We start from the raw sequence: 26,456 nt of genomic DNA on the forward strand, positions 1-26,456 counted from the left end.
AACTGAAATCATATATAGTCTTTTAAATTTACAATTTTGAAGACTATGTATGTAACAATGGAGATACATTTCTTATGAGCGAAAATGTGTGTTCAGTTTAAATTTGAAAGAAATGCACGTTTTGAATGATGGTATCTGCAGGTGAGTGCCTACAAGGACTGGGAAGGAAAGCATGAAAATGTTGTTTGTCTTGGTACTTCAGAATCTGCACCCTAGGATGGTGGATTTAATAGGAATGCTTTTCTCTTCCTTTATTGTTTCTCTTTTCTCTTTTATTTTTTAAACTTGTTCTCAACATTGCCAAACTATTTTTAAAAGAATATGAAAATAGTTTTAGATATAAGAAATAAAAAGAAAAGGCTTCAAATATCCACAGATATCAAGAAAAAATTATAGATCTCTATTTTTTAAAGTCGCTTTTTGTAGTTTTTTCTACCATAACATACTCCCAGAATTATATATATTATTCATCTTTTCATGCAATTATGAAAACAACCAAATGTCCTTGGTGAAAACAAAACAGGAGATTAAACTTTGGCCCTGCTTCCTGGGAATGAAGACCTTACGTGTTAGAGCTGTCAAGGATGGAACAGAGAGAAATGAAATAAATGAAAATGGCCAATAACCCTCCCTAAACCCCTTCTTTGATGTTGTCATCCGTAGTAGGAAACCTTTAATTTCATTTTTCAGCCCTCTGATAGGCCAGAGATGTCAGATGGATTTATAAATATGCTATGATGGAAACAGAATGAATCATTTATTGGCTGCCTCCTCATTTGTGACAACTCAAATGCTATGCCGTTAGGGCTTGCTTTCTTTTCCTGTAGATTTTTTCTTCCCCAGTGATTTCATCTTGGGATATTTTTTTCTTTTCCAGTACTTGTCTAAAACAATCACAATCTACTAATACATTTATAAATGGGAAACATAAATCAAACTATTCTTATGTTTTAAAGACTGTTATTTATATGAATCCTTGCATTCAAGGAGATGAGTACAATTTGCACTGGCAAACCTTTCCAAAAATGGAGATATATATGAAAATAAATTCTAACAACACAACCATAAGGATTTTATTTGTTTAGTGTACAGTGAGGTTAAATTAGTTACTCGAGAAGGCAGCTCTTAGCAATGGTGTTGACAAAATGTTATAGCTCATGGATTATTTTCTATTCTCTTAAATACATCTCTCTTGATTAGAGAATTCAATCCCTTAGAGAGTATATAATGGCTTTCTTAGGGTATCAGGATAAATAAGGTGAATTTTCCTGGAAATTGCTTACATAATGATACATAAATGTTATTTATGCTCAACAAAATTTAGATATTTTATGACATAGAATATAGACTTACAAAGCACTCAAAAGACTAAACACTGTAAAATATAAAACTAGCAAGATTTCAAAAGATTAAACACCATTTTTAAAGAAAGTTTGCACTTGCAAATAACTAATTATATTCTGCAGGTTGTCCCTTCCAGGTCAAGTTTTTAGGTAGGGAAACACTTTGATATTTGCGGAAAATTTTGAGATGCACTTCTCTAGGCTATCTTATTTTCTTGTCAAGGAAAAAGAAAAGAAATATCCAACTATTTTCTTGGTTTATGTATACTGATTCTAACACCATCTGTTGCCCAGACACACATTCTAGCAAACACACAATACACCTTGCCTTATGCCAGTTATTACAGGGTCAAGTACAAAAGCAGCAAGGACATCAGGTTTATGCTTAAAAAGTGTAGAGTCCAGTGCAGAGAGAGATCATCAAGTAGGTGTAAAACCATAAACTAATTAATCTAACAGGAATATGGCTAAAGCTCAATGGGAAAATGAAAGAGCAATAGGTCAGCTGAGAATTCATGAAATACTTCACATGGGAAGTAAAGTATATCACTGAGGCTTGAAGGAGTGAAGGAAGAGTAAGTCCTCTTCTTTATCAGTCAAATATGCATGAGCTAGTCAGGTAGAAGCAAGAGTTACAGGGAGGATTGAGGAGGTGGAGGATGCCACTGAGGGCGTGATTGCTGTGGTGTTGAGAGAACAGCGTGGGCAAAGACAGCGGCTTGAAAACAAATGGAATATGCATACAGGTGGTTGTGGATAGGAACAGAGGTGTGTAATTCAGGGAGAGAGCAAATTTTCATTCTGTACATTTTTAAATTATTTTGTTGAAAATGAGGAGTCACTAAAGAATTTTGAGAAAGGATGGGAATGTAAACAACAAGAATTGCCTATTTAGGAGGCAATCACCTACTTAATTTGATTTGCGTATCCTTGGAGACTTTCATTTTAAAGTACACCCACAGTTTATTTATTTTTTCCTCAGGGAAAATAAAAATATTCATCCAGGAAGAATGTAGTTTACCGACAAAGCATACTAAGTATAACAGATACCACTGCATGCCTGGCCAAGAACCATTCTTCCTTCTTAAGAAAACTTGAATTATTAAAGTTCTTTCTCTGTGCAGACTTGAGCTTCTATGGAAGCAGGACAGATTTTCAGATGCAGAGGGTAAACATGATTGGTCAAAACCAAGTAATACTTTCTTTTAGGCTGGGGCATATGACACATTTGATCAATAAGAGGTGAAGGGATATTTGCTGGCAGTGGCAGTCAGGTGGGACTTCTCCAAATGCTTCCTAAATCTGAAAAGACAAAGAAGGCAAAGTCCCTCTTCTTCTACAGGGTATCTTGTGTCTGGATGCGAAACCTGCAACTATGGCAGCCGTCTTTCAATCCTGAGGGAAGCTGGCCAAAGACAAGTCTATGACAGGACACAGAGCACAAAAATGGAAAGAACCTAGGTCCTTGATGATGTCAGTGAGTCACTGAATTAATCATTCATACAACTGCTCAGCTTCTTGTAATGTATGATAATAAACCCTTTTTTAGAGTTTACTAAGTTAGTTTCCTATTACGTGTGGCCAAAAGCATCCCAACTGATGCAATAAGAATAATTAAATGTAAAGCATGAAAGGATTCAAAATTCACAGTGCACACCCTTCTTGTTTTATACTTCAACAGAGGAGGACCTGAGGAAATGAATGACTTGTGTGAGGTCACACAATTATAAAAAGAATCAGGCTTCCAAAAAGTACTCTTTTTATTCCAAAAAGAGTACTCTCTTATTTATGAGAAATCATCCAGCACAGTGGTGTGTAATAAGTGCTCAGTAAATACAGATGAATCCCTAAGAGTATGAACCCTTATTTACCTCTTTGTCCAAGTAGTAATCAGTTTTGTCAATAACCATCCAATTACAACAATGAGGAAAATATATGCCACTTACATACAATGCAGTGAGTCATACCTTGATGGATCTATAAGTTTTTCTACTTGCTTTGCCCTATCTATGACATTATGCACACTTTCTTTACCATCATCAGATTCTATGTCTTTTAATCTACTAATTACAACCTATTGTAAAGTAGCTCTTACCTTTCCTCTGATGGGTAGCTAAAGTTTTGATGCAATGACAAGGAGATAGACAGCACATAGAATTTCCTAGGTGATGACTCCTTTGTAGCTGGAGGATGACCTTAGACTCTGGGAGCTCTCCTGAACAGTAAATTCCCCACAGGCTCTGTCCACTCCCTATTAGTTTTCCAAGACTAGCATAATGCCTGTTTCATACAGATGCTCAATGTGTTTTGTTGAATTAATGAAGTTATGGGCAATAGAAAATGGGTATCTAGAACAGGGATAGATGAACAAAAGAGAAAAAGGGAAACACACTGGGGCAAGTTAGTTGAGAAAATGGAATTTACCAACTTTCTCATTTTGTTAGGTACTAAGTTTAAAGTAAACGCTCTTTCTTAATTCTTACTATGCCTTGTCTTCATCTTCGTTAAATTAAAAAAAACCTTTATCTATTTATCTATCTATCTAAACATTGTCATATAATGTCCTAGTGATGTTTGTAATATATTAGTATAATGAAATTGAAACTATGAATTAAGTGACACAATAATTTCTACAGAGCAGAGAAAAATGTATTTAAAAGAAGAAACTAGTTCACAAAGTAAAGATTACTTTAAAAACACATTTGAGTTTCAAGTTCAAAAATAGGTAGTCACCAAAGATTGGTATCAAGTGATAACAGTGGCAGTTTATTAATAATCTGTCATGTAAAGCTGACATATTAGAAGCTGAATTCTGCTCAGCTTTACAATGAAATCCCATCCATTTTATTACTACCGGAATTAAATATGTTCTGTTGAAAGGATTTAGTAAGCTTAAATGGGCTTTAAAGCTCTTTTTTTGGTACTTTTACTGCTTTTCCTACCACCTCATTATCAACAAGTCAAATCGACTAAAGTCTAATCTTGATTCTCCCAGATATTCATGGTATATCAAAGAGGGAGCAAGATAATATACACATTTTTATAGAGGTTGATAAGTTTGCCTTTAGACAAACGGAAAAGTCTTAGCAACTAAATTACTTGTTTCTGACATGTTGGGAGCAGAGAGAAGGGTAGATATAGTGTGGAAACAATAGAGAGTAAGTATTAAAAGCTAAGCCAAGAGGATTCACAGATGGATAATTTATTTAATCAGCATTATATGTGAGCTAGCCAGATAGGAACAATCTATTCAAATGTGTGAAGACGTGATAGTTCCTATGTATTTAGACTGAAGAATTTCAGTGAGGCACTTCGTAAGTAAACATTGTTGAACCAGTTTTTCATAAACATTAGTTGAAAATGCCCATCAGAACTTGAACTCCATTTTCTCTGTGTATTGTCCAACTTGGTTGGCCAGTATCATGTCATCATCAGTCGCTTAACATATTTTATACGACCTGTATTAGCCTCAGGCTTCCAAAAGTCTGTTGACAATGAGAATTTGGGAGAAGATGGCATAAGAGCTACTCCAGCAGTTGGTAGAAAGATTAAGGGTTGGGTATAGAATTAAAGAACTGAGGAGAATTCAGAGATTTTGATTTAGGATTTTGCATGGCAACTAATTAAACTAATGTAACACTTTGTGCTGTAAATATATTGAGTTAGAGGGCTGGTTTTCATCCATCAGTTGGTTAAAAGTATTATTACTTAGTCCCTTGGCCATTAGATCAAATTCACTTTTCCTTATTCCATGATTAAAACCTTTTTCAAATGAGAACTGAAGAATTTCTTTGTCTTTAACATTTCACAATTAAAATGTAACTGTTTTTGCGAGATAATAATGTTGAATCCCTTTCATTCAAAATATTATTCATTAGGTAGCAATATTTTAGCACCTAGTAGCAGGTAAGAGCACATAAGAAAAGGGAGGGAAAAAGGGATTCCAGAAGGTATATGTACTACACAAGATAAAATTTTGCCATAGAAACTGAAAATGAAAGTACGTATGTGTGTGTCTGTGGGTGTGTCTCATCCCTTGGAGAAAGCATTGTGTAATAACACTGGTTAATAGCTGTCTAAGGAGAAGAATTTTTTTTAAGTTCAAAAGAACAGAAAGAAGTCAGTCACTCTAAGCCTCAGTTTCCCCACTTGTACATTCAGGTAATTGGAAATGACAATATTCACAGTTTCATAGTTCAAAGATAGATAGTTTTTAACTCAATTTCCATAAAACAAAACTGACTCATGATAATTGGCTAAGTGGTTTAAAGTTGATGCATCATGTGAATATAAATGAAAATTTTATTCAGGATAAAACGGCTTTTCTATAAAATGTTCTGAAGAGCAAGGTGAGAACAAGCTTAAGAAGTTGGATTTATTGGCAATATGTGTACAAAAAGTGATAAAGTACATAATGTTGGATTTAGGAAAACCCTCTGGGAGCATTAATGACCTAATGACTGGAAACAACTCTGTAGCCACTAGTTTCCAGGTGGTGAGCAAGATTTGTTTGTGTGCGTGTGTACGCATGCACACATAGGGTGTGTGGGGGTGTGTTTTTCATCTTTCTTCCTTACTTCTCAACATATAACTGGTACGTGGCTTTCAGGAAGGTGATTAAAACAAAAACAAAAACCTGTTCACCTTTCAGTTGGTGCTTAAAAAGTTTCTTTCTTCCTTGTGTCATCTGTCCACACTTGGTATAGTGGAAATGACCTCGGCTTTGAGGTCTAATATTGGGAATATATGGAAAAGTCATTAATCTCTTTGAGTCTCAGATTTTCTTTCTGAGATAGAAGTAATAATACCTCTCATAGAGATTTTGTGAAGAGTAAATAAAATGGTGATTCATTTTCACTAAGTGCTTCAATACTAGAGTCCCTTTGTTCTTACTACTGCCCCTTCTTCACATTTTTTATATTTCTCATTTTCTCCCCCAAACACTTTGTTTTTCATACAAAAATATACTCTGTTCTTCATTCCTCTCAGAAATAGTTTCCCAAAAGGTGATGTAAACACAACCTGCGTCAGAATCCCCTCGGAATGCTTGATTAAAATGTCACTTCCCAGGCTTGACTCCAGATCTCCTGAGTCAGCCACCCTCAGAGGCAGCGGTACCTAAATATGTGTGTTTTAACAAGCTTGCCCCGAAAATGCTGTGCACCTAAATTTGCATACAGCTGCTCTAAACCACCGTGCTTACACAATGGGTTTCACAGTCCTGTATTCTTATGTCCCAGCATCTATTTCTAAGAAAATCTTAATCATAACTGGCAGGCTGCTTTCTAAATTTGACAGAAGAAAAACTAAAAGTGAGAAATGGAATTAATTTCACTTAGCAATTCAGCCTGGACAGAGACGATGGTGGGACCACTTTATCCAGTAAAGTGCCCACCAGGAGCCTGTGACGGGCACTGCTTTTTTGTGATTTTGGGCCTGAATTCTGAATTCTTTGTATTCCTTCCACTAAATATTATAAATGCATTGATTTTTTATCTTTTCTTTTTCTTCTAATCATAATTTTAGGACAAAAATATCTTAATATGGAGCAGAAATTTAAAGGAAGAAATCCATGGTTAAGAAGACAACTTGTCACTATTCTCTAAAATTTGAGCATTTAAATGACAAAGCAACAGCATAGTGAAATAAATATATTATTTGTTTGAATTTGTAAAAGATTTGCTTAAGTATTTGTCCCTGTTTATATTTTTATAGATGAAAGATAAAACCACTCACCATAGTACAAGTAATATAGCATACGTTTGATGTAAAAGTGACTCATTTCAAACCACACATTAAATTAAGTGGATGAAAACACATGTATATAATGTATCTAGTTCCATAAAGATAACTTTTTAAGATTATGTTAGAATACTGTCTGGGTCTTTAGTTATGCAATTATTTTCTTTAGGAAGTTACACAGAATTTTGATTGAATGAGTGGAAAGCACTTTGCTAAGCGTTATTTTAAAATCATTTTTGTTTCAGATAAATTTACTGAGGCTGACTGGAAGAAATATTATTACATTTAATTTTCCAGTTTCCCATTCTCAGAAAATGTAACTCAATCTTGATTTCTTTTTGATAATCAGGGAGTAACATAGTTTTTAGGAACAGAATAATTAAATTATATATTTTTTCTTTACAATGTAGTTTTAGCTAGTAGTAATGATTATATTAACTAGACTGTTCCAGAATTAAAGAGAAAGGTCATAGGCAGGCCACAAGAGAAGTCTCTGAGCTCTTATTATTCTGGTGGTGCATTTGGTGACACGACTGGAAATGTTGTCTGTCAGTATCAAAGAGCTAAACATGTCATTCTAAAACTGGACAGGTAATTACTGCCTTCCCCTTACGCTATGTCCCTGTTTTATTCTCAGATGAATATTTGTTCCATATATAATTTCTGCATTGAGATCTCTCATATCTATTTCCTTTTAAAATAAGGGATATTTTAAATATAGCTAAGGATTATATAGCTTTAAATATAGCTAAATATTATATTTCATATTCCTAAAAATATTTTCAGGCTTCTTCTCTGGTATATTTATACTATTTCAACACCAAATTCAAAGACTACATTATCTGTCAGATAACAGAAAAATAGGAACACTCAAGGGTCTTAAAATGATTTCAAGTATTTTTTTTTCATTGTTTATTAATTCATCTATTTGATGCAAAAACATGTAGATGATATTTTCTTTAACACTTCTTTTGGCCTTGTAAATACTATTCAAGGAGGTGTACATCTGTATTATTATTAGCAGTTAAGAGATAGCATACTCCTGTAAACAATATTTATTACACAATTACAAAGCTAAACACATACTCACATATTCGTGTAGTCAGTATGTCAGTTTGTCAAAATACCCCTCTAAGAAAAAAATCTCAATATGGCAAATGACTTGGTAAGATTTCAATGACTTTCTCCCGGCCAAATCCAATGGTCTTTTCCTGATGTTTTTGCTGTTAATTTTATTATCACTATTACATGTGATGCACCCAACAATCATTTAGGAACTATTATAACCCTCCCATTAAGAAATGAGTAACGTAAGGAACAGAGTAGTACTACTTCACCCAAGTTATCCAAGGAGTAAATGGCTGAGCTAGGATTGGAACAAAGGTCCCTTGCTTGAGAAATTACTTCTTTCAGTTTTACTTCTCTGAGATTGTACTCTTCTATTTCTCCTCCAATTTCTAAGCCTTAGTGACTTTTTTCTTTCCATTATGAAGGTTGTTCATTGACATGATTTCAAATACCACACTCAAAGCCATGAATTCTCAATGCACATCTTCAGTTCTGGATACCAAGTCATCACTTTCACATATGTCTGAGAATATCCCTTTGACTCTTGCAATAATTCTCAATTCAGAAACATTCTCATTCACTCACGTGCAATTCAATTTCTGTGATGTGTGTGACTCGAATTATTTCAGATGCTTAAAGTACATATAAAAGCAGATATATTTATATGGGTGGGATCACCTCGTATGTACTAGTCTTTCCAGTTACCTTAGGTCCTGAAAGCTCTGATTAATGATGCTAACTTTTATAAGTTTGTTCCAGTCTCTCAAAACTCTCCCTGAAATAAGAAGGGAGATTTTGAAATTTTTTTTCTTGGACAAAAATTATGCTAATGTTTTATAAACACAGATGATATTGCAAAACTTTTGGGAAATCTTTCTAATAAATTCATTCTAACTCTCATTCACTCAATATTTCATAAGGATAATGCCCAAGTTGAAGAGAATGTGTAATCATTGTCACCTTTTGTTTCCTTTGCTATCACCCCTACTCCATTGGGATGTCTAAGTGTCTATCCCACCAGCATTGTGCAACATGTCTCTGGGGCGTGCTATAAATACCTTGGCTCTTCCCATAGGAATGTGGGAAATCCTTTTAAGTCTAAAACATGAAATTTTCCCAAAGTAACTAGAAAACATTTGTGGGGCGGGGCGTGGGGGGGAACAAAGAAAGAAAGCCCCAAACAGAAGTAACTGGATTTATAGGATATAGAATCCCAAGTTATCAACTACCACAGATTGGCTAAATTGGCCCCGGATATGGCACTATCAGAGTTTTCTCCCATCCTCCTTGAAAGGGGAAAATTTCTACATATAACTGGCTATCTCTGGAGAAAACAGATGTTATTTTATCCATGTATAGAATACAAGAAGTATTTCTTCGTTCTGGAAAATCAGTGGTATATTGGCAAAAGTCTCAGATATTTCGTCATTTACTCAGAAGGCCCTTCTTTTATTTTTATGTAGAGTAAACAGATACAGCATCATAAAATTTGAGACCTCAAAAGACCTCAGAAATCATGTTGTCCCACTGTCACATATAAGCGGTAAAAGGAAGGCCAGAATGCTATGCTTCCAGAAAATCTTATTAGATGGAAACATTCCCTTTATCTGCCTTCACTACCTAGCAAACCTCATACCCTTTCTATAAGACACACCTCAAATTTTACACCCACAAGGAAGGATGCTTTCACAGACTCCCAGAGGCATTTAGTTTTATCCTAGACTCTCCTATGACATTTGCTTCATATCCTTCTAATAGGATCGATCATCTCTGTTACACTTTTCCTTGATTGTGAAGCCATGAGCATGTTTTATACCTTCTGTTAATCTCAGCTTTACTGGAAGCAAGAGTCCTTCTCTCACAGGGGCATTGTGAGGATTAAAAGAGGTAATCATGGTAGAGGTTTTAGCACATTGCCTGGCACATTTTGCATGCTCAATACATTTTCCTGCTGTTTGGATGATTTATAATTTATGTATCCACATGCCCTCCCTCTTCACTAATTGGAGAGTTCTAAAATGAGCTCTTATTCAGTCTGTAGCCCAGCAATCAGCACTGGGTTATGCACACAGTTTACTTCCAATCTACGTCTGTGTTGAACACACCAGGGAATGAACGTTCTCACATGGTTATTTCCTGGTGAAATCCTTTCTCCCTGTGTCCTTCAGAGCACGCACAATGTCTTTTAATCCTTTACATATATACTTTTAACCAAAATTATTTCCAAAAGTTAAAAATGAAATGCTGAACAAGCTAGTGCTTTTGTTATACGTGTCCTTAGCAAAGTCAGTTTTTTGGTTTTACTTGAGAAATTTCAGACCAGGTTTAATAAGTGTGTCCTTCTTTGATTTCTCAAGAAGAAAATGAAGTCCCTCCCAAATATATTGGATTTCATCCTTAATTTATATTCAACCTTTTCCTGATGCTGCGGTTTGACCTGAAAATTTTGTAGTTATATCTCTATTTCATGCGTGGGCAAATGCTCCAGCAACAGTATTCAAAACAATTTTGCATGGTAAGCCTTTTATATAACATTTTACCTGTCATGCTTGAAATTTATATTAGAAGAACAATTGACTTCCTCATTTAATGATACTTTTAAGAATGTATGAAAATTCATGAATGAAATTAAATGTTATGAATAATTTGAAGTAAAGACTCTTACCTTAATGACTGCGTTAATAGATAAAAATGTATTTAAATATAGCAAGTAAATATATATATGTGTCATAATGATTTCCAATTTTTTAAAATACATTTAAGAATAGAAAAATCAATGATCACAATGAGGAGAACATTTACTCTGCTATTGCAAACAGACTCACTATAAAATAATGATGCCACAGTAATCCCATCTCTATTACAGATTTATATGCTAGTAGACATACAGATCTTATGAAAATGGAAAACCAATCTTATTAATAAGAGACATGTTATAACCTTTTGAGGTTAGAGACAAACCTCACAAAGATTTATGTTTGAATGTAAGTACCAGTTGATTATAAACATTATCACTTATAATGAGAAAGAAATATACTTCAATATCTTAACTCAGTTTCAGTGACTTATCAAAATAAAAAGCCCCTCTTAGCTAATATTTTTCATATAACACTTTCAGGGAGAGAATCTATCTCAGAATCTATCTTAAAATCATTTTATAGGTTTTATAGCTTGGGCAAAAAGCTCATTTTAAAAACCTACACTTAAAAGAAAACTAACACTGCTCCCAAATTATAGTTGTTCAGAGCTTGTGATTTGCTCATTGTTTCACAGATATTAAATAGTGGGTTTTTTGTTTTTGTTTTTTTATTTTTGCTGAGGAAGATTAGCCCTGAGCTAACATCTGTGCCAATCTTCCTCTACTTTATATGTGGGTTGCCACCACAGCATGGCTGATGAGTGGTGTAGGTCTGTGCCCTGGATACAAACCCATGAACCTCAGCTGCCAAAGTGGAGTACACTGAACTTAACCACTAGGCCACAGGGCTCACCTCTTAAATAGTGTTTTTAAGGTAGAAAGGAGTAGGAAAGTGGATTCCAATTATGCTGCTTTAAAATATTTAGAATATCTGTAATCTCTCTCTGTCATACACAGACACACACACACACACATACACACGTGCGCACACAGCCACCATATGATCTCCTATAAATATAAATATCCAGCAAAATACAAATATCAACAGAATAATAATTATTGAATCTGTTAAAAGTTACTTAATATTTTGGAGCAATAATAAATTTTCCTCAACCTCCTCAGCCTTTCCCCACCACATTTCTCCATTAGCTTTTACAACGCTACCAATGATTGTCCATTCCAGATCACTTGGCAACAGTGCTAGGGAACCAGTAGAATTTCTATGCCAAGTTCTTATTGATACCACTAGAATTTCTTGTGATAATATACTTAGAGGCTAAAATACTCACAACCTTACTTTAGGCAGATAATAGAGACACCAATTTAATTAAAAAATATATTTACCTATTTGAATATAGCAAAATAAATGAAACACCTTGTACTTACATTTATTTCATGATAACAAGGTGTTCATGTGACACTCTCTCTCCTTTTAACCCACCAGATTGGAATAAGATGCAAATGTTAAAATGAGTGCATATTCTGGAGTGTTTTACATTAAAGAGAATATATTTGAATTTTTTGCAATAATTATACATTGAAATAAATTCACTGAATATGTGATTATAACATGTAACAATAGATTTAAAATAAGCATATTTAGCTGATTTATTTGAATCTGAGATTGAAAATTCAATATATATAATTAACAGATAAAAATTCTGAGATAATTAAAGTTTTAATTTCCTCACTTTTACCATATCATAATTCTTCTGTTGCCGACATAAATTATGGCTATCATGGGGAAAGAGGAACTCTTTGAATGAGAAGCTATATGATTAAATGCCAAGTTGTTCCATATCTATTAATCATGGCTAAATATCATATTCCGATCTCAAGATTATAGTTAGGAATATGTTGGACTAAAATTCAGATTTGCCAGAGGTGATGGTCCTGTGATTGCCTCTTCTCTTAAAAGGTAATATTCAGATCCCTCCTCTGTGTAATCATAAAATATCTTATTTTTCTTAGCAGTGAGAGGTTCTGAAATAAATGCAAAAAGTTCCTAAGGTCAAATTTTCAGGTAAAACGTGTCAGAATACAGATCATATTGTGGTATTGAGGATGGATGTAAATCATAACATATCTATGCTATTAAATTAGTGGAACTAGGCAGCAGGAATTGCATGCTGCAATTACAATATCATGACAAGCAGTTTTCCCACCTTCACAGACAAAAAGATATAAGGAATGCCAAGACAGTTTTGGTTTTCAATGTTTTCAACTTTGTCAAGGAAGGCAGATATGCGTGTATAGAAACCTCTTTGCAAGTTAATAAAATGAGCACAATGCTCCGTTCTCATTTCTTTTCTATCAGATTCTCTCAAGTTGACAGATATGGTTTTCTCGAGAAGATAATGGTGATGACAGAGGTCTATAGTTAGTTATATAACAATAATTATAATTCTACTTATTCCAGTAAATTCTACCTCCCATATTCTTTCTACTTTTGCTTATGTATGATTGTGAGAGGATGTGTTAATAGAGATTCTTTGCTCATTGAAATAAATTTTTTCCTATTTTTCCCAATTGTTTCTTTAAAAGATATCCAGAATTTCCAATTGTTTCTGTAAATTGCTACCCCTTTCCTTCCATATACTGTCCATATCTCACTATGGACTCACTTTAAAATCCCAAATATTGCTGAAATCTGTTGTATTAAATATGTATGGAATTTTAGCTCATTCCATAGAATGCTTAGGTCCCAATAGTTACCATGTAATGCTTTTACAATGTCAATTCATACATACTTCTACAAATATCAATCCAGGACAATGAGCTATAATAGACTGGTTTGCCACATTATTGGCTGTAACGAGTCCTTAGGATGTCCAGTATTGAATCCTTATTCCCTACTCCTAATTTGGTCTTCATCTGATGTAACAACTGCAAATTGCACCCTGAGTACAAAGAGGTAAGACAATACATTCTTGATTCCAAACGGAGTTACTGATTCTTTTACTAGAGCCTGCCTCCCAACTCCATCTTGACCAAATCAATTGTGGATGGTCTTGCTATACGATCAATTGCTCAAGTCTAGGACTCATTCTTATCGTCTCTTTTTCTCTCACCCTCTGAATCCAATTAATTATTAAGTCCTTTTGGTTCTGCCTCCAAAATAGACTGCAAATCCATCTCAGTGATCCCCTCCTTGTCCAGGCCATCACAGCTCACTCTCTCTCGGAATTCAGCAAATGTCTCCTCCTAAATGATCTTCCTACTTCTAGTCTTCCCACTAATTACTCTGCACAAAGCACTTCTCTTAAAACATAAATGAGATTACTATACACTTTTGCTTAAAAGCATTCAATGGCTTCCAGTGGCATTTACAACCAAATCCAATATACTTCTCACAGCCTACAAAGCTTACCTCATCTCAAGCTCCTCTCCTTTTTATTTACTATGCTCCAGTTACACTAACATTCTTTTAGTTTCTTGAACATTCTAAGCTCTCCTTTTCCTCAGATCCTATAAATCTCTTTATACTCTCCTTCCCCTCTCCATTTCCTCATGTGTTAAACTCCATCTTTCCTTTAAAGTATTAACTTAAGTATCAACTCCTGTCCCAATTATTCTACATTTGAGGATGTTTTCCTTCATAACATTTATCAAAATTGAGGTTTATTTTACAAGTTTATTTAATCCTTTTTTTTCCTCATCAGACTGGGAAATCAATAAAGATATGAGCCTACCACTTGGTAAGTTTGACATAAATGTTTGTTAATAGAAAGAAAGAAAGGGGGAGAGAAAGAGGGAGGCAGGGAAAGAGGAAGGAAAGAAAGAAGGAAAAGAAGGAAGGAGGGAAGAGAGGAGAAAGGATGGAAAGGGGATATGTTTGAGAAAACAAGTGTTTGATACTGCAAAAGAAACCTGTCTAACATCTGTCTCGTTCATATACAATTGGTTTTCTAGACAGCAAAAATTTAGAGAGCATCTGCTACTATAAGATATTGTGCCTGGAACTAGCAAATATTTCTATTTTTTAGGGGGGAAAAAACCGTTAACACTGTACTTTAACAGTTCAATGAGATAAATATATCATTGAATAGAAACTAAAATAAATACAGAGTATTTTGTGATTCCAATAAGTTTATTCTCAAATTCAATCTTCATTTATATTAACACTACATTTTAGTTATTTTTTTTTCTGACTGTATTTTACCTTTTTTTTTTGGCCTTTTTAAAGGGTGTTCACGCTCTCAGATTAGAATTTTACTGCATAATTCAATCTTTTAATTTTGGGTTAAACTCATGCCTAGTAAAATACTCTACAAGTTTATAACTCTTTAGTGTCTTCCATTATCCTTCATGCATTATGTCAATAACATGTCTTTGGACTTGATTTGTCCCCAAGCTGTCATCTCTGAAAATGAAGTATATTGGTATCAATTACGTATATCTATGGTCTGTGTCTCTTTATTTTTTTCCTTTTAACTATCATTTACCTTCAGGGACGCCTTCATGTAGTGAATCCTGAAATATTTCCTTCTGTAACCCACGCTGTGTTTCACAGATAAACTCATTATTTAGCTACTTGAAAACGCTAGTGCAGGATCAGAGTTAGCTATTAATGTCCTGTAAAGTTTTGGACCAATCTTCAAGACACCTTTTCCTGTCTCACCTTTGTTCTTCCTGCTTTAATTATGCCACAGAAATAAGTAATTTAGTAAAAGTGTAAATCATCTAATTAGCTTTTTAAAATTAGTACACACTCTATATATTTCTTCACTGTTGGCTACCTAAAACAGGCAAGAAAGTCTAAAAGAAAAAAACAGCTCTGATACAAACCCTATGCTCTCCAAATATATGAAAATAAATGAAATACCATCTGTCTTTAGTTTCAAAGATTTTAATCTATAATCCCCCAATTTTTCTCATCAGATTTTTTTACTCTTATAAGGACTTAAAAAAGAATAACTCTTTACTAAAAACAACATATTAGTTTGTTTTTGCATTTCTGTAGCTTGAGTTATGAGTTACTCTGAAGTCAATGAAATGGCTTGGATTAAGGACCCAGAGATGCAAAAAACACTCAGTTTGATATGTGCGTATTGAAACTATTAAACTTTTCATTTGAAAATAATTATTTAATTCCATTATGTGTCACATCTTTCAAATATTTCAATTGTTACAGGGAAAACTGAATATGTTTACATCAGGATGATTAGTTCAAGAGGAAAACATACGCAATTCAAAAAGCATGCATAATAGGACAATACAATCTGTGGCAAACATATACACATTTACATAATTGACTCAGAATTTTAAGGAAGAAATAATACTGGCTTTTATAGTATCATTCCTAGCATGCACAAAACAGGTATGTGATCTATTACCATGTTTTTCATGGAAAATTTTATATAAATATATCCATGTATATAAATCACAAGACAAAAACATCTTAATAAAGTACACAAAATAGTATTCTATAATTGATCCTTTAGAATGTATTTATCATGGCTGTTACGTGTTTATGTAACTTTTTAAACATAATATTTTGAAGCAACTAAATACATTTTAATAATATTTTTATCTGAATGCCTAAAAGTTAGCATAATATTCTGAGTTTTTAAAATGATTCTGTAGAATATTTATTTTGCAGACTTTTGGTTCCTTTAACAATATATGATGGAAATAAATTATCATAATACATTTAGGGTTAAAGTCAAATATTAATTTACTATGGTGATGAATATCTATTTCAAAATTATGGCCACATAACTGATTGTGGTGCGTGAAACTTATAGTAGGCAATGCATAAATACACATATTATCTTTATGAAATACTACAATTTGCTCATAAATAACTACATTAACTTATTAAATAAACATACATATAAATGTCTGTATATTTATGTATTAATTTTAAAATAAAAAGTAAAATATATACAGGGCAACTACTATTCTAATGAAAAGCTATCCAGCTAACTAGCGTAAATGCATAAGGTAATAACATAGAACAATATCTTTACAACCTGGAGATAATTTCATGTGAAAGTCTAAACAATAAAGCTTTTAGAGAAACCATAAGGAAATATCTTAGCAACCATGGCAAAGGTAAATATGTCTTAAATAGGACTCAAAAAGCCCTAATCATACAAGAAACAAACCTAATACACTAGAATAAATTAAAATTAAGAACTCTGTTCAGCAAAAGACACCATTAGGAGAGTAAGGAAAACATCCACCAAATGGTTTAATACACAAAATAAATATCCAGTGGTGTGCTGATAAATGTTTAACAACTAGTTCTCCAGAAGGAAAAATAAAGCTCTGATTTTTAGTGTTTGTCAATGTATGTGGTGGAAATATTTCTATCATGGCAGATTTTCAAACTACCAAGCAGGTCTCAAAATTCTTGACACTTTAATGGTTTAATCTTGTGAACCAGGACCATAGATATCCAACAAAGGATTCCTACACCCATTATGTATACATAGTAAACAAGGATAGATAATATAATAAAAATAAATAGATAATATAGAAAAAGGGCAGAAGACTCAGTTCTAAAAAGAGAATATCCACATGACAGATAATCATCTCAAATGTGACAATCATAAAAACAGGTGTTTAATACGACTGGTCTTCAAGATATTCAAATTAAAATATCCTGACATACACACCAGAATGGCTGATATAGGAAGATGAAAAATTCCCAGTGTTAGTATAAGGAGCAACAGAACTCTCACATCCTGTGTCAAAAACTGATATAACCACTTTGGTAAACTATGAGTATCTACTAAAGCAGAACATATGCATATTCTACATACCCAACAAAATACATACATGTTTCCTAAAAGACATGTTCCAGATGTCCATATGACCACTATTCAAAGAGCTAAAGTTTGGAAGCTACCCAAATGCTTACAAATGGGAGAAAGGATTGTAATTTGGTCTATTCACACAGCTGAGTACTACACAGCAATGAGAAAGAGTGATTTACCACTGCACACAATCTTACAAACGTAATATTGAGAAAAAGAGGCAAAGTAGTACCTACTTAGAATATCACTTATAGAATGCAAAAAAGGAGGCAAAATAATCTATCCTTCTAGAAGCCAACATAGTGCTTATGCTCTGTGGGAACAGTTACTAGAGAAGAGCAGAAAGGAGGGGCTGCTTCAAGGTACTCTCATGTTCTATCTTTTTGTTTTTGAATTTATGTGAGTGCTGTTTTTATGGGTGTGTTCATTTTGTAACAATTCACTGAGATTGTGCAGTTAAGATATGAGCAATTTTTCCTATGTATTTTGTTTGTATAAGAGGATTTAAAGGACCAGAGATGATAGTAAGTTTTTAAAGTATTTTTTAACAGTTTATAGGTTGAAATAATTTCTGAGAAAAGGTAGGTATACTTGTGAAATGTAAGTCACAACTTTAAAAAACACTTCTTGCAAATAAAGTTATTGTTGAATGCATATCCAAATAGCATATTTCATAATAATTTCTTCCATTGTCAGCAGAGTCCTCTTGGTAGGGCAGAGGAATTTCCCATTGCTTCTATATGACACTTGTTTGTGATAATAATTTGTTGAGGGTTTCTAAAAAGGTGTAACTAAAAAGTATACCTTAGAGATCCCAGAAGCATTTGTTGCCTACATTCACTTAAAACAATTTCTTCAAGATACATTTCAATAATGCTATATAACCAAATCAACAGTTTTAGTCAATTGCCTTTGTGTTTCCAAGTAGATCATTTCCCCCCAAGTATAAAATGTATGATATAAATGCCCATATTATATATACTAAGGAGCAGATAAACTTTCAAAATTGTCCTACTAAAAAATAACTGCATTAATTTCACAACACAAACTTATGTTTACTCACAATGTGAATTAATCAATTATAAGGGTAAACCAGATTCACATTGGATTCATAGAAATTAACAAATAATAACACTCAAAAAAATCACCTTAGAAGTGACTGGCTATTTCTTAACATTTCTATTTCAACAGTTACATATTTTACTTTCAATTTTCTGAAGCTCTAACATCAAGCTTTTATAGAAGAACCCAATTTTGATAAATCTTGACAGGTGATAAAATAAGTTTTACTTTCAATAAGTCATTGCCTCTATTCATTGGCATCAAATAGACTTCACTCTAAAAATTTTAATATATAAAATTGTCATTCATGTCCAAAGAACTATTTTCCAGTGGTATAAATCCTTACCTTTTCAACGATGCCTTCAAATTCACCTAGAAACCTATCAAAGACTTCATCAAATGACTAGGTTTCTATTACCTACCCAAGAACATAAACATTTCGAGGGAAAATATCACATAGTCTTCAACATTTATGGAAAAGAATGGTAAACTATCAGGTGAGTTATGCAAATTCATTACTGTTATATTCACTGGACACTATTAAGCAAGAGTAATAAAGAAAAACTCTCTAAAATTTAGTATATTCATTATAATCTTACCATAAGCTCACAGGTTAGGAATTCAGAGGAAAAGTTCGCCACCCTGAGACCTAGAAAAGCACAACCAAAAACATTCTCTATTAGGACTAGTGTTGCATTTCAATTCAAGCACCATAAATGTTAAATTTAATATCAGAAGAAATTTTATTGTATAAGTAATTAGTGTACACATCATTTAACAAAAAACTTTTGACTACGATATTTGACTGAAGTAGCATTACAGTTACTCAGCTCACATCAAACGATTGTGATTTAAGATCAATTACTCAAATTTGGGCTCTTTGACGCAGGGATGACAAGAAGGAGAGAATTTTTATTGTCTCTTTTGCTTCTTGTGGGATTTTGGGTGAGCGACATATTTGCCAGCAAAATGTAATTGTATATGTTATTTTAAATAAACTTCTCAGTTTACATTAATTTAACAGTGTCAAATATATACATAGCCATACCCATATATACTTGTAACTGCAAGAACACACACACACCAAAGTGCTTATCGTATTATGATTCTATTTTTATCTTTTTTATTCTGTTTTAATCATTAAGTGATACATAGCTCTTCATGAATATCAATATTCCTCTATCATAATTTTAAAGGCTGCATTATACTCCCTAGTTCACTATACTCTTACATTGTTTAAGATAGTTAATTTAACAGTAACACTACACGACACTGGTCAATATTATTGTGTTTAAATCAAGCCATTTGGTTACCATCATGTGTGATCATATTTAGTAGCTAATGCACTCTGAAAGAATTTTCTCTTTTTGATGCAGTGGTAACTTACTAATCAAAACACATTTATGAAGCCCTTAAATTTGCTTATTTCTGGGTAGATATTGTTCTATATGAACACAAGAAGAAAATAGAAAATTTAGTCTCTACCCTCAATGAAGAAATTAGTAGTATTCATAAACCCTTTAGAAAACTCAACACTCACTGATACATAGGCAGGTGCTTTACTGTGATGTATTGCAATACAAGTTAATAGAAGAGACAAACTGTAATAGACTGAATCTTTTATATCAGTGTCTTAATGAGTGGTGTTGTTTTAGGGGATATGTTTTTCTCAGATGTCTATGCATTAAACTGTTGCAACTGTTTTCTACTGTAATTGAGGGAAAGATTATGTAACAGTTTATCTGACAGAGGAACGCGATTTAACTCTTAGGAGGGATTATTATATGTGAAAACGATTCTTACGCTAAAAAGAACCACTTGAGAAGTGAAATGAAATGTTTCCAATATTCTTGTGATGAAATGTTAGTGGAAAACAAAATACCACCATCACTGAGGTGTAAGCGTTCACATTCAAATTTATTGTTCTTATTCTGCAAATTGAAATGCATGTGTGAAGTGAAATCTTCAGTAATGAATGCTCAGACTTTCTTGGTCAAAGTTGCTGAGCTCTTTGGTGATAGAGACTTGACTGCTCTGAGCCTCTGATTCTCCATCCACTGCATTTCACTCCAGTTATTGGCCATTGCTCCATGTCTCCTTGTTCCCAAATTGATAGACATTGTTTACATGCCTTCTGTAAGTGTCTCTACTCCCCATTCCTTTTATAAACCCCAGTGGACATGGATTAAGCTGTGGACCCCGCAGGCTCATTATTCAATTACTTTCCGCTTCCATTTTCCCTGCACGAGGAAGGAATGAGAAGATGACTTCAAAGATCTACTTCCTATTTGTTTTGTTAAAGAAGAAGAATTTCCCAAGAATCTAGTGTGGTTTGAATGCTTAGACTTCAAAAAGTAAACCAAGGAATTATAATGACCTGCCCCTCTGCTCTCCTTTTTTATCAAGAGGTGTATCAAGTTAAATTTGGGACAAATGTTAAAAGGTTGAGTGTTAGAATCAACATTCAGCTGAAAATAAGTATTGCCACTGTGGAATGAACTCTTTGGATACACAAATTTAAAAGCATAATTGGTATTAACATTTTATTATTAAAGATGTAAAGTCAAGCTTTAAGGTTTGAGATTATAATGCAAGAATGGTAACTTCTTTTAGCACCATCAGATGCTGGATTACTCCTCCAAGCACTGTGTTGCTTATTTGCAATATTAAATTGACACTTTTAGCTAAATAATAGAATTTGCATCATAAAAAGCACATCAGGAGATTTATGTCCTCCAGTTACATCTAGGATGCTTAGTAAATCCAAAGAACTCCCTTGTATGTATTACTGACGTTGTTATACTGATTAGATATGGTGGGCACACAGACTGTAAGTCACGGCTCATGTTTAAATTCAGGGAGTCCAGAAATGCATATGGCTAGTTGGTCTTCAAAACCAAAGCCGAGCCAGAGAGGTGATTTTAGGCACGTAAGAAGGCCAAAGCGGAAGGACAGCTCATCCCAACTTTAATCCACCTTTTTCTATGATTTACATGGCCTGACTCAGGCCAAGATACTGAGTACTGGGATCTATTTAAAGAAGAAAGAGTCAATTTTAACATGCTATGGATAACTATTTTTAGGGGAGAGATCTGTGGTGAAGGATCAGTTATTAAACTGTCAATGACATTGGCACTGGATTAGTTTTATCTGTGATGCATTTCAGGAAATTTTATTTCACACGATAAGATGCCAGCTAAATGAATTTGATCAGATATAGTTCTTTCATTTCTCCTAGTTATCTTTGGAGGAATAACCATTCACAAAGAACTTATGCTAAGCCCAGTAAGCAAACCTCAGAAAAAAATGATTGATAATTCTGGAATTCTAGTATCCTAAACCCATCATATCAAAAAATGAATGTTTCAGAGTAATGTTTATATAACTATAAATTACTGCAGAAATTTTGAAAAGTTGTACTTGAGTTAGTATTTCTATAGATTAATGCCATTTATGAATGGATTTATTGGATATGAGACTGAGCATTTGGAGAAATTCATGGAATCAGCATGTCAGATGGTGACTTCTCTGATGTTAAAAAGAATTTGAGGGCTTTATCTCTTCTTGGCTTAATTTTGCAGGGAAGTTCAACTTTTTGGAGGCAATGGGAGGGGGTTGAATTTTAAAATAATTTGAGACCCTAAAAATTGTCGGATAATTTTAAATAATTGTGAGTGATTTTAAAGACAGTTTGGTGGGTTTAGGAAAATAATAATTAGCAATAGATAAATAGTACAACGTCAAGATTTCTACACTTTATGTCATATTCTCCATTGATACTTACAAAAGTCTCTTCTCTTAGAGATTATTTTCCACATGTTCAGATAAGAAATTGGACACTAACAATTTCATGAATAAACTCTAAATTGTCTTATAGCTAATATATTGTAGAGTTAAAATTCAACCTACATTTAATTAATTTCAGAATCACAATTAAGTCATATACCAGGGTAGGATAATATTAACAGATAACATTTACCTAATGCATACCATATGTCAGGCACTGGCCTAAGTATTTTGTATGTATCAATTCATTTAATAGTCACAACTGTATCTCCACTTTATAGATGAACAAAAGTGATTTGTGAGAAAGTTTTCCTTTATTACCCAAGATTATTTTTTTTAACCCAGAGATCCTGGCTTCAGAGTATGTCCTATGAAACATTATAGAATACAGTCTCTACATGATATTTGATCATTGTGCAATATTCTTCCAAGTATTATTTCAATGAACATAAATGCATTATTTTTTTCAGGTTTAGGGGTGATGTAATTACACATTTATTATGTGTCTTCTACCACCCTAGTTGGTTGGTCCTAGGCAATAATAGTAGTTGACATTTATTGAACATCTACTATGTATCAGGAAGTATGTTAAGTGCTTTAAATCCATCTCATTTAATCCCTATAGCAATCCTACCAGTTATTGTGATCACTCTTAACAAATAGCAAGAAAACTCATTAGAGTGGTTAATAAAAGTGCTCAAGAGCACAGAGTTAGTAGATGGTATAGCTGAGTGTCAAGCACAAACTCTCTTATCTCTACTAATTAGATACAGCACAGAGATTTTGATTCTTTGAATAGGGAGGGAGGAAGTGGGAAAGAAATTAGGAGCTTCCATTTTAGTCCATTTAGAAAGAAACTTAAAACTTCAACTTCAAAAAGCAGAGATGTGACTACACTCTCAATTTTTTAAATAAATCTACAAGAATAGTAAATAAAGTCCTTCTAGTCTTAGATAGTGACAGCCCCACAGTGCCTAGCTCATTAAATGCTAAACTGAAACTATGAATTATTTATCAGACATGCCAATTTCTAGAATTTCCTGTCAATAAATTTTAGAGTACATAAGATTTTACAAAATATGTAAATTTTATATAATACATGCACAATTTTGGTATAGGTTATCAGAAATGCGTTCTTAGAAAACCAGATAAACTTCTATTCATTTAGAAAAATGCAAATAATGTTTTTTTTAAAAAAAGACTTTGAATTCTTACTTCTTTCAAGACTGTCAAGCTTATCATCTCAGAAACACAATTCTTATTACAATTGTAGGCAACATGTTTGGGAGAAAAAAAAGTAGACTGTTTGAATAAAACCTGGCGTATCGTAAACTCACAATAAAAAACTAATAAACACCTGAATGTTCCAGTAAAGAAATAATTACTGGATAAGCCTTTAGGAAGAAAAATAGCCTGTGTTTAGGTACTAGATTTTACCTTAGTTCAGTAACATCTGAACTTTCTCAATGTCTTATTCAACACCTAGATCATTTCTTTCAAAACAGGTCTTAAACCCTGGGAAAGTCGGAGTGACAGGCAGTGATGGTTTTGGGACTATGAACTCATCCCATGATTAGGTAATCTCTGTAAATCTGTTGAGTAACTATAACTATATATAACGTATATAACCATATAATGTTAGTTCAGTCATTAATTCATTTACTCAACAAATATTTATTCAGCAACTATGTGTCAGTCACTACTATCCTAGAATGGGAGGTTAAAGTGATGAACAAGATAAGTATGGTCCAGTCTCATAGATTTTTATGTTCTGGCTACTGATACTATATTTCAGGATTTCGTATTTTATTGCCAGTATCAAAAGCCACTAGACATTCTGTCATAACAGTCTATAATCTTTTGTAAGGATTCCTCTTTGGGTGTTCCAAACTCTAGCTGAACAAACTTTAATACATTCAAATGGGTTTAACACTATGGCAGAAACTTCTAATTATCCCCAAATATCCTCTTACCTTGTTTTTAATAAGAAAACCACTGATTTTTGGCTAGGTTCATGGACACTGGGAATAAGAATATGATCCTTACTCTTGGTGCCATGAGACTAAGCTATGGCAAAAGCATGCACACAGAAGTGAAGGGAGAAACTTCTAGAAAGTGTCACTGAGTGTAGGAAGTATGCCCATCTTTGTCCCTTTCTCCCATTAATGTCTAGCTATAAGGCAGAATTAATGCCTGGTGCTCCATTAGTATTTTGTATGGTGAGAGGCTCCCCTCCCCTCCCTGCTCCCTTTAACCCCCAAGGAGAGGGATAAGATAGGAGGGGGCTGGATCCTGGACCCCAGAGAGTATCATCTCAGGCTTGGGTGGATTTTCTTTTGAACACAAGTGAAAAATAAATTCTAGAGAGACAGAAAGTAGATTAACAGTGTTCAGGGACTGAGGGGTGGGAGGAATGAAAAGTATTGCTAATGGGTACAAGATTTCTTTTTGGCTGATGAAAATATTCTAAAATTAGATAGTGGTGCTAGTTGCCCAAGGCTGAATATATACTAAATCGACTGAATTGTCCACTTTAAAAGGTTGTACAAAAAATCATGAGTTTTATGGTATGTTAATTATATCTCAATAAAGCTGTTATAAAAAAACTTGTGCCTTATATCGCCCTATTGGTTTAATTTGATCTCTTAAATACTTTGGATAAACTTTACACTGGTAGAAAAATAATTGTGCAACATATTCTTTGGGGACTCACATTTGTCTGAACTTGTTAATTTCCTATTATGCATTAACATGTTTGTATATATTAGGGGAAATAAAAATAACAACAGAAAATGACAATGTCCTTCTTCCATCATCTAGAATGTACTGAGGAAAGAAGCTCTTTGTGAATTCAGTAACAATAAGACAAATCATTAATATCTCGGGGCTTTTGTGAGGATTTCATTATATAATTGGGGAAACGACTACATAACAAAATGCATGATCAGGAAAAAAGTTGCCAATATACATTATAGGCTGGCATTTGCATTTTAGCCTGTTAGTAGTGATGTCTTTGCTATCTTTGTAATTGAATGAATATCTGTGTTGAAATTGTGCTTACAGAAAATCAAAATGTTAAAACCTCTAAATAAAGTTTTACCCTTATTAAAAAAGGTATAAAATCAATGATTAAAAATACTTTGCATATCAAATAGATATAGAAACAACAGTAACCAATCCAGTTGGAGGGTGGGGGTTTATTCCTTAGTCTAAAATGTATAGATTCTTATGTTTGATATTTTGACTCAGACATCACTGCTCTGTAAAACGCCTCCCTAAATTATTCAAAGTATTAAAATTTTATAAAAATGTTTCTTTTTGTGTTGATACAATTAGCAACAATAATCTCAAACCACAAGGGGGTGCATTACAAAGAGATCCTCCAAATTCTTTTTCTTGAGTGACATTGTCATCATTTTCCTCAATTGACATTCAGCCACGCTAATTGGTAGAGCTTAAAAAGGTAATAATGCTCATGATAAAAGTTATCATATTATAGATACCTACACATTTAAAAAGAAATTAAAATTGTAAATTATAACTCTCAGCATCATATAATGATCCTTTAGTTACTGGAGATGGTTTTACTGGAAAATCTGTAAGAATGTGTAAAAGTTCACAGGATTGGTTTAACCTTTATGTAAATTAATTGGTTACTATAGCAACATTCATTTTCATCTCACTTCAACTGTGGCAGGAGCTCAGACAAGCTTTGGAGCTTCAGTTCTGTGCCTGCCATCATAACTGTTAGATCCTAATTCCTCCCTATCCTGAAAGTGTATAGCAGTCTTTGGGGCTTCGTCCCTTTTTAGCTTATGCTGAATGGTTGGCTACTTTAACAAAGCCCTGGAAAGTACCCTGCATTCCTTATTCTTTTCCTTTTACCATTTTCTTGCCAACTACCGTTCAGAGGGAAAAGCAAAGTATAGAGCAGTACCTCTCAAACTTAAATGCATCACCTGGGATTCTTGTTAAACTGTAGACTCTCGTTGATAATTCCGGACTTGTCCAAAATGCAGAATCTCAGGCTTTGTCTCAGAAATATGAATCAGA

At 33.5% G+C, this 26,456-nt stretch overlaps 1 protein-coding gene across 44 annotated transcripts in view; it reads right to left on the reverse strand.

Moving 5' to 3' along the window:
• PTPRD (protein tyrosine phosphatase receptor type D) overlaps positions 1-26,456 on the reverse strand; it is a 2,079,533-nt gene that overhangs the window by 1,100,404 nt on the left and 952,673 nt on the right. For all 44 annotated transcript variants that reach the window (XM_070590645.1, XM_070590643.1, XM_070590639.1 and 41 more), the window contains one exon: positions 19,217-19,266. The gene's annotated coding sequence lies outside the window, so the exon portion shown is untranslated. The remainder of the gene's footprint in view (positions 1-19,216; positions 19,267-26,456) is intronic.

This window comes from Equus przewalskii, chromosome 22 (assembly GCF_037783145.1).
Source record: "Equus przewalskii isolate Varuska chromosome 22, EquPr2, whole genome shotgun sequence".
Classification (NCBI taxonomy): Eukaryota; Metazoa; Chordata; class Mammalia; order Perissodactyla; family Equidae; genus Equus; species Equus przewalskii.